This window comes from Myotis yumanensis, unplaced genomic scaffold (genome assembly GCF_028538775.1).
Source record: "Myotis yumanensis isolate MYYU_CA2020_CCGP unplaced genomic scaffold, mMyoYum1.0.hap1 SCAF_1, whole genome shotgun sequence".
Taxonomy (NCBI): Eukaryota; Metazoa; Chordata; class Mammalia; order Chiroptera; family Vespertilionidae; genus Myotis; species Myotis yumanensis.
The window spans coordinates 40,779,115-40,791,230 of NW_027223752.1; positions in this window are offsets into that span (position 1 = coordinate 40,779,115).

Here is a 12,116-nt window from a genome sequence, read left to right on the forward strand (position 1 = left end):
AGACTGCTTATTGCCCCTCAACTCATCACCAGTGAATCAGTAATGGAGACAGTGTGTATCTGTAACTTAACCTGCCTGCTACAAAAAATGAGTTCCCTTCAGTCAATGCTGCACTGTGAGGAACGAGGAAGAGAGAGTGAATCCCATGGTCCTGGTCTCTAGAGACCCACAGATGCTGTCACTCAGGTGATGTCAGCTTTAGAAAGCAGCCAGAGAAACTTCTGGGGGCTTCCCAGGGATGTTTCATCATAGTTTGACATAAGATGCTGGATGGTACTTTCCAAACAAGCCAGATCTATCTTGGACCCAGGGTTAGCAGCATATAGTACTAGGTCCCACAGTACTCACTTTTCATTAAGGTTTTAATGAGCACCTACCAAGCACCCAGAATTTTGTATCAGGCTGCACAGGACAGAATCCCTTCCCTCAAGGAGTTTCTAATATCCTTGAGAAAATAATATAATTAATATGAAATGGCAATGCAGAAAAGTATATTAATATGTTCCAAGAAGAAGAGTATAGAAAAAGAATGCTATAATGGAAGTCAGTATATTTTTCCTTGTACTGCTTACATTTATGCTTTAAACAACTTACTATGCAAAACATGTGGTGAGACTTTTTTGGTTAATTTTATTAGTTATTGGGGTGACATTGGTTAATAAGATTATATAAGTTTCAAGTGTTTAATTTTATAATGCATTATCTGTATGTTGCATTGTGTGTTCATCACCCAAAGTCAAGTTTCCTTCTGTCACCATATATTTGACCCCCTTTACTCTCCTCCACCATCTCCCTTCCCCTCTGGTATCCACCACCCTGTTGTCTGTGTCTATGAGTGGTTTTGTTTGTTGCTTTCTATTTTATATCCCATATATGAGTGAAATCATATGGTTCTTTTTTGTTTGTTTGTTTGTTTTTTCTGGTGAGACACTTTCTTGACCTATGAGCTGAATCTCTTATATACCCACAAACTAATAATGGCTTAAGTTTCTTACATCTTTAGAGTGTGTTCATTTTAGTCCAAGTATGTACAAGCATCAGGTAAGGGGGGGTGGGATACAGTAGAGAAGTCTCCTCATTCATCTCTTTTTTTCTAAATAAACTGACAACCCCTGAGCCAGGCAGGGTTCAGTCTCTCCAGTTTTTCAGCCACCCTTGCTGTGGCCATTCTCCTTGCTCTCTTCCACCCTTACCCCAAGTCACTTCAGAGATACTCGAGGGCAATTAGAGGGATAAATTAGGGTTTGGTCATTTGGAAGATAAGTCATAGAAATCCAGAGGGTTTCAGACAAACTCCTGGCCAAGGGTAGAGTTTGAACTACACTGGGTAGGTTTCTGTCCTTGCTGTCCATATAATTTGATCATATAAATGTTAGCCCAACACTTTTGCCCCAATTCTGTGTTATTCTTGGCCCCTAGATCAGTGTTGGCTGTCCCTCAGTCACCTGTGGGGATTTTAACTATATAAACCCAGGTCCTGTCCTCATAGATTCTGATTAAGAGTGTCTGGATCTTGTCCTACAAAATCCATTAGTGTCAAAGTTGAGATGAAGAACAGGCATTTACTTAATGTAAAGGGAAAACTTTAAATAATCATAACTGATCAATAATGTAATCATCCTTTCTGTGAACTCATTGTTCCTGGGAGTTTTCCAGTAAAGACCAAATTTATGAACAATTACTCCTCTTTCTCCATCATAAAACATAACTATACCTTAATGCACCTTTCTCACATCATCTCATTAATCTGCACAAATGTTTGTAGGATAGGTGTCATTATTATTCTCATTTTGCAAATGAGAGAAGTGAGATATAGGGAGTATAAATTATTTTCCTAAGATCAAATAGTCAAGAAAAGATGAAAGCAGGACTACCGTGGGGATAATTCCTGATATGCTACCCCATGTGGCCTCAATTTAAAGACATGTGCCGGCCCAAGGAGATGGCTAAGAGACTAGGTTATTTGTCAGTTCATTCAGGGACCATTAGGTCTCATGGGGATCAGAGTGGGACAAGGTAGGGTCACCAGAGCCAGAGATTTGACTGCTGCAGATTTTTCTTTGCTAATCCCTCTTGCTTACTCATTTCGGGCCTTTGACCTCTGCTTGGTAATCATGAAGGAAATAATTGCTACTGTTTTCTAAAGGCTTCCAATGTGCCCAGGATTTTGTGAACTGAGTTATATGAACTCATTTAATCATGACAGCATTCCCAGCATAAAGATATTAGATCCATTTTATAGATGGAGAAACTGAATGTCTTGCCCAGGATTACATAGCAAGCCATGAGTCAAACTCAGATGTATTTATGGTCAAAGCCTGTGCCTTACAAAGAGGTCTCTTTCTGGGGCAGTGTTGTCCTAAAGGGCAGGTAAGATCTATAGGAATTATTTGCACCCTTGGTGTCTCCCACTGTCTCTGTGTAGGCAAGTATGTAAGCCTGAGGGAGCCCTGTGAGGACTGTTTCAGCCCCAAAGATGACATTTCATCTGGCCTGTGCCCGCCTGGCCTGTGCCCGCTCGCAGTCTGGGACCCCTCGGGAGATAACGGCCTGCTGGCTTAAGCCTGCTCCCTGGTGGCAGAGGGCACGCCCAATCCCTAGGTGCAGCCCCTGGTCAGGCCCAGAGCAGGGCCGATTGGGGAGTTGGGGCGCTGCCCCCTGTCATGCACAGAGCAGGGTGGATCGGGGGGTTGCGATGCCACCCTCAGTCACGCTCAGGGTACAGCCGATTGGGGGGTTGGGGCACTGCCTCCTGTCACACTCAAGGCAGGGTCAATGGGGAGGTTGCGGCACCACCCCCTGTCACACACAGAGCAGGGCCAATCAGGGGGTTGAGGCACTGCCCCCTGTCACTCACAGAACAGGGCCGATTAGGGGGTTGGGGCGCTGCCCCCTGTCACTCACAGAGCAGGGCCCATCAGGGGGGTTGGGGCTCCGTACCCTGTCACACACAGACTAGGGTCGATCAGGGGGTTGGGGAGCTCCCCCCTGTCACACACAGAGCAGGGCTGATCACGGGGTTGGGGCGCCTTCCCCTGTCATGAACAGAGCAGGGCAGATAGGGAGGTTGTGGCCCCGCCCCCTGTCACACACAGAGCCACAGGGTGATCAGGGGGTTTGGGCGCTGCCCCCTGTCACGCTGATCCCGGTGCGGGGAGGCCTCACTGCTCCACTGATCCCGGTGCTGGCAGGCATATTACCCTTTTACTGTATAGAATAGAGGCCTGGTGCACGGGTGGGGGCCAGCTGGTTTGCCCTGAAGGGTGTCCTGGATCAGGTGGGGATCCCCACTGGGGTGCCTGGCCAGTCTGGCTGAGGGGCTGAGGGCCGTTTTCCGGCTGGCGGGTGACTGATGCTCCCAACCGCACCTTTTTTTCTTTTTCTTTTTTTTATTCTGGGCCAGCTTTAGCTCTGTGGCCTCGCTGCTGAAAGCAGGTTTCTGGCCTTTACCTTCTGTATTTGATACAATGTTGCGGTCCGGCTGGCTGAAGCCCGGCTGACTGAAAGCCAGTTTCTGGGGTTTTGTTTAGCTTCTATATTTGTTACAATGTTTCTTAGAGTTGCAGCTGAGAGGCTGGCAAGTCAGGCGGGGAACGTTGGAGTTCACCATCACTGGAGCAAGCAAGCCTCCCTGTTTGCTTCAGTGCATGGCTGCCAGCCGCCATCTTGGCTGGCAGTTAATTTGCATAAGGATATGCTGATTAGCCAATGGGAAGAGTAGTGGTCATACGCTAATTACCATGTTTCTCTTTTATTAGTGTAGATAAGAGACACCAAGATTTTTTTTAAAAAAATAAATCTTTATTGTTCAGATTATTACAGTTGTTCCTCTTTTTTCCCCCCATAGCTCCCCTCCACCCGGTTCCCACCCCACCCTCTGCCTTTACCCCCCCATTGTCCTCATCCATAGGTGTACAATTTTTGTCCAGTCTCTTCCTGCACCCCCCACACCCCTTCCCCCCCCCCCCCCGAGAATTGTCAGTCCACTCCCTTTCTATGCCCCTGATTCTATTATATTCACCAGTTTATTCTGTTCATCAGATTTTTTATTCACTTGATTTTTAGATTCACTTGTTGACAGATATGTACTTGTTGTTCATAATTTTTATCTTTACCTTTTTCTTCTTCTTCCTCTTCTTAAATAATACCTTTCAGCATTTCATATAATACTGGTTTGGTGGTGATGAACTCCTTTAGCTTTTCCTTATCTGTGAAGCTCTTTATCTGACCTTCACTTCTGAATGATAGCTTTGCTGGGTAAAGTAATCTTGGTTGTAGGTTCTTGCTATTCATCACATTGAATATTTTTTGCCACTCCCTTCTAGCCTGCATAGTTTCTGTTGAGAAATCAGCTGACAATCTTATGGGTACTCCCTTCTAGGTAACTAACTGTTTTTCTCTTGTTGCTTTTAAAATCCTCTCTTTGTCTTTTGCTCTTGGCATTTTAATTATGATGTGTCTTGGTGTGGTCCTCTTTGGATTCCTTTTGTTTGGGGTTCTCTGCGCTTCCTGGACTTGTAAGTCTATTTCTTTCACCAGGTAGGGGAAGTTTTCTGTCATTATTTCTTCAAATAGGTTTTCAATATCTTGCTCTCTCTCTTTTTCTGGCACCCCTTTAATTCGGATGTTGGTTCGCTTGAAGTTGTCCCAGAGGCTCCTTACACTATCGTGATATTTTTGGATTCTTTTTTCTTTTTGCTTTTCCGGTTGGGTGTTTTTTACTTCTTCATATTTCAAATCTTTGACTTGATTCTTGCGATCCTCTAGTCTGCTGCTGTATCTCTGTATAATTATTCTTTATTTCAGTCAGTGTATGCTTAATTTCTAGTTGGTCCTTTTTCATATCCTCGAGGGTCTCACTAGATTTATTGAGGATCTCACTAAATTTATTGGCGGTTTCTAGAAAATTCTTGAAAAACCTTTGTAAGTGTGGTTCTGAACTCTATATCCAGTCGTTTGCTTTCCTCCATTTCTGTCATTTGTGACCTGTTTCTTTGTCTCCGCATTTTGGCTGCTTCCCTGTGTTGATAGGGTGGCTTTCTGTGCTAGGTGTCCTATAGGGCCCAGTAGCTCAGCCTCCCCAATTACCTGAGGTGGACACTCTTGATACACCCCTTTGTGGGCTGTGTGCACAGTCTTGTTGTAGTTAAGCCTTGATTGTAGTTGGTATCACTGGGAGGAATTGACCTCCAGGCCAATTGGCTGTGAGAATCAGCTGTGTCTGCAGGGGGAGAACTTCTGTGATGGAGACACCCTTCTGGGGCAAGACTTGCTTCAGTGGGGCTTTGGTGCTCACTGAGTCTGCCCCCTGAGTGTGTCCCTTATGGATCTGAGGAGTTGTAATCTGGATGGTCCCACTCTGACCACTGGGTACACTGGCACTTGGAACTCTAAGGAGGTGCTAATTTAGCCTCTGCCTGAGGCTACCCAGCAGGAGCTATGGAGGGATCTGCAGATTCTTCATCTTTGTTTGGGATTTGGAGGTGCCCAAATGAGGCTCAGCTGTGAAGCAATGCAAGCTGCTGTGGGGCCTTGGGCCTTCCTTTGGACGTTCTGGGTCTCTCTGACCCAGCTGCAGTTTGTTAGGTAATTTTAGATTGCAAAGGGCCAGGTCATTCATATGCAAAAGCCTCTGCTGGCAGCTTGGGTGGGGCGGGGTCTCAGGAAATCAACAGGGCAGAGCAAACAGCTATGGCTGATCCTCAGCCCTGCCCTAAGAGGCCCCAGGTCTCAGTGTCCCCCGGTAATCACTGCAAGCACCTCTGAGAGAAAGCTGCCCTCGAGTTCCCCCCACTGCCAGACAGTCCAGTTTCTCCCCGTATGAGTCTGGGTCCCCAGAGACTCACCCGGAACTGGAGTTCAGAGCAGTCAGGAGCATGTGTCTCCCTCCCAATTGAAAAAGACAACCGGGTCCTCAGTCGCCAGCCCTTTCCGCACGCACCTCCATACCTCTGCACTTTACTTCTGCACCTCCTCTGAGTCTCAGTGTGCTTTTCTCTTTCCTTCTAGTTGTAGAATTTCCACTCAGCCAGCCTTCCTGTGGTTCTGGATGATGTCCATTTTGTCTTTTAGTTGTATTTTTGAAGTGGTTGTGTGAGGCAGCAATTTCAGGTGTTTCCCTATGCTGCCATCTTGGTTTCTCTGACTCCAAGATTCTTGAAATTCAACTGGCTATTAGGCCCACAGCAGGTACAACATAAAACGCCACACACACACACACACACACACACACACACACACACACACGAATATATGGTGTAGAAGATGTCAGGAACATGGGTTCTGGCCCCGTCGGCCACTCTACATTTCAGAGAAAAAATAGGCTGACCCAGGGCTTTTTGAGGACATAGTTTTACTCTACAGATGAAGCAGTTTGCCAGACACTTAGATCTTGTAAAACACCTTGAAACCAACTCCTCTTTCCTCATCCTCCAGCCTCAAACCCTATTTGGCAGCTATGAACATCCTCAAGCCACATCCATATCACCAACCAGCTCCCGGAGGACCTCTGAGCTTCCCAGAGGGGCCTGGGGTTTGCAATGCTAGCATGGACGCCCACAGGAGGCCACAAGCTCCTGCTCCTGGGTTCTCTAAAGACCACTGCCTCCATTCAGGGCTCAGAGCCACAGAAAAATCAAGACTTCCAAAGGGCATGCTGGTCTTCCCTTCTGCACTTGGGAGTACAGCCTAGTTCAGTGATGGTGAACCTCTGACACGCGAACTCATTTTTTTGGTTGATTTTTCTTTGTTAAATGGCATTTAAATAGATAAAATAAATATCAAAAATATAAGCCTTTGTTTTACTATGGTTGCAAATATCAAAAAATTTCTATATGTGACACGGCACCAGAGTTAAGTTAGGGTTTTTCAAAATGCTGACACGCTGAGCTCAAAAGGTTTGCCATCACTGGCCTAGTTGAAAGCATGAAATGCAAATTGTGTCCACTTTTGGTACTGAGAATCGTACTTTGAGTCCTGAAGGGTGCCTTTCAAAACTGAATGTGCCATCTGTGTAGTCTTCTGGCTGTACCATCTCCAGGACATGGAATCTGGAATTGCACAGAGGTATTTAGGTGCTCTGGGGAGGGAATGCATGATGGCCCAGGCCTCTTAGCAGGCAGCTGTTCTCAGGAAGTGGTTAGTTTGGCACATGACTTTGGACTCAGACAGACTTGAGTTTAGATCCTGACTCTGCCCCCCAGTACCTGTGTGGTCTTGGGAAGGTCACATGCTTTGCTGACCTTTGTTTCCTCCTCTGGAAAATGAGGGCACTAATACCTGCTGTGCATTGTATGCTAATATATAGTACATGCTCATGAGCATTATGCATTTTCAGTAGGAGGAGAATCAAAACAAAACAAGGAGCCACATTTGTCATTTATGCCTCATTGTGAATGAGTTTAATCAAAACCTTGCCAGGGAGTGAGTGATGGGGAAGTAGAAGTCGTGGACTCTGAAGGTGAGGAACTCTCTGTCTCTCTCCAGCCTGTCTCCCAACAGAGAGTCTCTGGGCTCCTGGGAACAAAATCAGGTCACATCTTGTTTATCTGAAGCAGATGGACTGATGACAACTCACCCCTACAACTGACACTTGGCACAGCAATCTCACCCTAGACCTGAGTTCTCTTTACTGCTATTCTTACCAAAAGACTTCTTACATCAGCTATGGAGGGATTTTTAACTGTTCGTCATTTTCAATAAAAGCGACTCCAGCAATGCAGTGTAAGGTTGATGTTCCCAAGAAACAGACCTGTTCTCCGTCTGGTTTTGTTTTCTTTTATTGCTTTTGAAATCCAGCATTCCTCTTTTCGTTGGTGGCCTAGGATACAGGGCAATACTGGTTTCGCTCACGTGGGTTATCTATTCGGAGTTGATTGAAAAAAATAAAGCTGGCTAAAAGAAGGGTCAGGCTAGTTCTAAAGATAATTTCAACAGAAATAAAAGGGTGACACATAAACCAGATGGGCGTCCCAACCAGGGTGGTTTCCATATACCAAATATTGACTTCTGAGAAGCTGTTTGAATGTGAGTGTGGGGCAGTGCCTGCAACCTCTCAATGGAAGCAGCATGTAAATGAGGTCGAATCGAACAGAGCTGGAATGTCCCTACAGTGTCAGGGATAGTGTTCCCAGGCAGGGCCAAACTGTGAATTACCAAGAGTTTGTCTCTAGCCCTTTGTTTCCACGTCCAGCTGGGAAGCTCAGACTGCCCCCTCACTGAAGGCACCATTGTTGCTTCCCACCGCAGCCTGTCCAAGTAGCCAACTTATTTCCATCCCATTTATTCAATTCCTGATCCTGCTTTTAAAACGAATGGTTTAAATATGTGACTTCTTTCTATGTAAAGTATTTGGATTTTCTTGAGGGCCTTCTGCTGAAACCAAACAAATCACTCTAATGGTGGGGAGTCAGGCGGTAGGATAGATACTTCAGAGTAAATTGTCCTTCAGTTTCCTTCAAGTCCTGCACAGAGGCAGCTGTCTGCTCTGGCTTGGTAGGACTGGCACAGTTACAGATCTTTGCTGTGGAGTAAAGGTAGGTCAAAGGGCAGAAGTGCACCACATGGAACTGAGAATAGAAAACAGCACATGGAGATGGTATTTTGTCCATGGATTGGGGATTACTATCCTAAGCAGCCAGGAAAGTTTTACACAATAAAACAAATGGGTTCTGCACTTGTAACTTTTAAATAAACATGGAGGATTTATTTCTAGCCATAATGTAAATTGGTGATGTGGAAAGTTATGAAAAAAGAATGCATGCTAAGACTTCAGACCTCCTGGTTTCTGTCAGCATGCGGTGTGCTTAAATAACACTGATTTCTACATAAATAACTTTTTATACTATATTTGTAAGGTATTTTACTTTAAGAATTCCCCCCCCCTAAAAAAAGGTACTGTTAATATGAACAAAAGTTTATGGAAATAACATGAGTAAACCAAGGGCAAAGTTTATGGAAACTAACATGAGTAAACCAAGGGATGGATGGATGGATATATATATATATATATATATATATATATATATATATATATATTTGCATTTGAGCTTTTGCCTTGCTGTATTTGTGGTTAAAATTACAATTGAATATTATGACCCAAGATATCCATTCCTAAAATATACCATGGAATAGTGGCTTTCCGATCTGTTTTGACTTTGACCTTCAGTAATAAATCTATTTTACCATGTGACCCATGGTAAATGAAACGAAAGTTTCACAAAACAAAGCTTACACTTGTTATATGCAATATACCCTAGTGTTTTCCATTCTATTCTCTTTTATTTTTTTCTTCCTTTTTTAAAAAAAATATTTTATTGATTTTAGAGAGAGAGGGAGGGAGAGGGATAGAGAGAAACATTGATGAGTGAGAAACATTATTGGTTGGCTGCCTCTTACATGCCCCCTACTGGGCATGTGCCCTGACCAGGAATTGAACCAATAACTTCTTGGTTCATGAGTAAACACTCAACCACTGAACCACACAGGCTGAGCTCTTTCTTCCTGTTTTTTCTTTTTTTAATTGATATTACTACTTACCAGCAAGTTGGGACCTACAGATTTGAAAACATTGCCTTAGAGAAACTCTTGTGTATATATACAATATTAAGACTTACAAATTAATACGTATATAAATGCAATATGTATTAATGCATTTATACATATATAAATGTCCACAGCAGCATTGTTTGAAATAGCAAAAAAGTGGGAAATGCATACGGCTAATGGTAAACATGTGTGTAAGGTAACTGTAGGGGTATAACTTGCACTGGGTACTAGGAAAGGACTTTCTTAGGAAATGACATTTAAATTTAGACTAGAAGGCAAAGCCTGGAGAAAAGTGTTGTACACTGAACAGACCTTGAATAAGCAAAGAACTTGGAACCTTCAAGGAACTGAGGGAGGCTAATGTGGTTGGGCTACAGTGAGCCAAGGGAAGATACATGTGATGAGATTGGGATGGTAGGCGGGAGATAAATTACACAATGCTTTGAAGGCAATATTAAAGATAGCAGATTTTTATCCAGGTGCAATGGGTTGCCATTGAAGCATTCGCTTCAATGTGATTAAATTAATCTTTTCAATCATTGCCCTGGTTCCTATATGAAGAATGGATTTTAAAAAAGATGAAGGGAAACACAGTTAAGAAACTATTGTAAGAGCCTTTGGTGGTTTGGATTTGGTTAGAGTGTAAACAAAGAGAAATGGATCCATGCAGGTAGTATTTTACAGGTATAATCTATAGGACTTGGTGGTGGCTTATTTGGGATTTAATTTGGGGTTAAAGGAAAGAGATGAGATTGAAGGTAAAGAATATGTCAAGGATTCCAGCAAGTACATTGGGTAGATGAAGATATTACTTATTGGTGGAGAACACCAAAGGAGGAGCACATTATAGTGGATACAGATTTTGGTTTTGTAAGTCTCAAGTTAGAGGTACCTGTGAGGCATTTGAATATTGAAGTCAAGGCAGCAACTATCTATGCAAATCTGGAGCTAATCAAGGAGATCAGACTGGAGATACACATTGAGAGTCGGTGGCTAAAACAGATGAGACCAGTCTGGGAAGACAGAACAGAATAGAAAAGAGGAGAGAGACCACAGTAGAGCCATGGAGAGGCTTGGCTTTCAGAAGTGCCTTGAGAAGGAGGAACCAGGCCAGGAGTTTAGCCACACGATTGACAGTAAGCCAGGAGTGTGTGCTCTCATAGGAGCCAAAAGAATTGGTCAGTAGTCAACAATGTCAAATGCTGCTAAGAAGTTAGATATGATGAGACTGAGAAGTGTCTTTTGGATTTAGTAGCATGAATGTCACAGTGACCTTAGTAAGAACTGTTTTTATAGATTGGTGGGAGTAGAAGAATGCAAGGAAGAGACAGTGAGTGCAAATAACTCTTGTGAATCTTGCCTGGGAATACAGGCAGAGGAGAATTCATCATCAAGGGAGGTATTTTTGTTGGTTGTTTGTTTGAGGGTAGGAGACGTAAGAGGATGTTTGAATGGAGTTTGGAAGGTATGACTGGAGAATAAGAGGCTAAAGAGGCAAAACTGAGAAGATAACCACCAGAGCAACATCCTCAGTTGGAAGGAAGGCCATGAGTGGCAGAATGACCTTCAATCTGTGGCGGGATGTCTCCTCTATTGGGACAAAAGGAGAGAAAGAGGGCTTGTCAGTGGGGCATTCCTGTCTGATGAATGTGATATTATTCACTGTCAGATGAGTTAAGAACGTGAGTCAGTGTGGATGCTTTAGCTGCAAGTAACAGAATATCCAACCAAAACTGGCTTAAACAAATAAAGTTTTATTTGTTCTTCCTGAATGTGAAGTCCAGGGGTGAGCATTCCAGGGATGAATCAGTAGCTCAGCAACATCATCCTTTCCATCCTTCCATCCCATCATCCTCCTGTGACAACGATGGCTCCCCCAAGGCTGTAGAATGGCTGCATCTGTAAAAAGAGTTGCATTCTCGCCCTAACTGGTTTGGCTCAGTGGATGGAGCGTCGGCCTGCGGACTCAAGGGTCCCGGGTTCAATTCCGGTCAGGGGCATGTACCTTGGTTGCAGGCACATCCCCAGTGGGGAATGTGCAGGAGGCAGCTGACCGATGTTTCTCTCTCTCATCGATGTTTCTAACTCTCTATCCCTCTCCCTTCCTCTCTGTAAAAATCAATAAAATATTTTTAAAAAAGAGTTGCATTCTCACAAGGAAATATAACAAAAAGGGGAAGGAGATTCTTCTCTAAGGAAACCCTCTGCCACATTCCTCTGAGGCCTCACTGGCTAGGACTTGGTCACAGACTCACCCCTAGATCAATCACTGGCAAAGGGGAGCAGGAATACTATGATTGGCTTACAATAGTAATATCTAACTATTTTGCTTAGGACTCTCTAGAAAAATTTTGAAAATTAGTTACCTCCATTCATATGTTTAAGTTGACATCTAAACATTTTCACCCAGTATAAATGGTTAATAAAAATGTAATTTCTGCTATAATATAAAATTGCTATTAAATAATAAAACTCATCATTCTTTCAAATGTATCTAGTGGAACACAAATACTATAATGTTTAATACTATTATTCAATAAAACATGGCTAACTTCTTCTTTAGCAGTTGG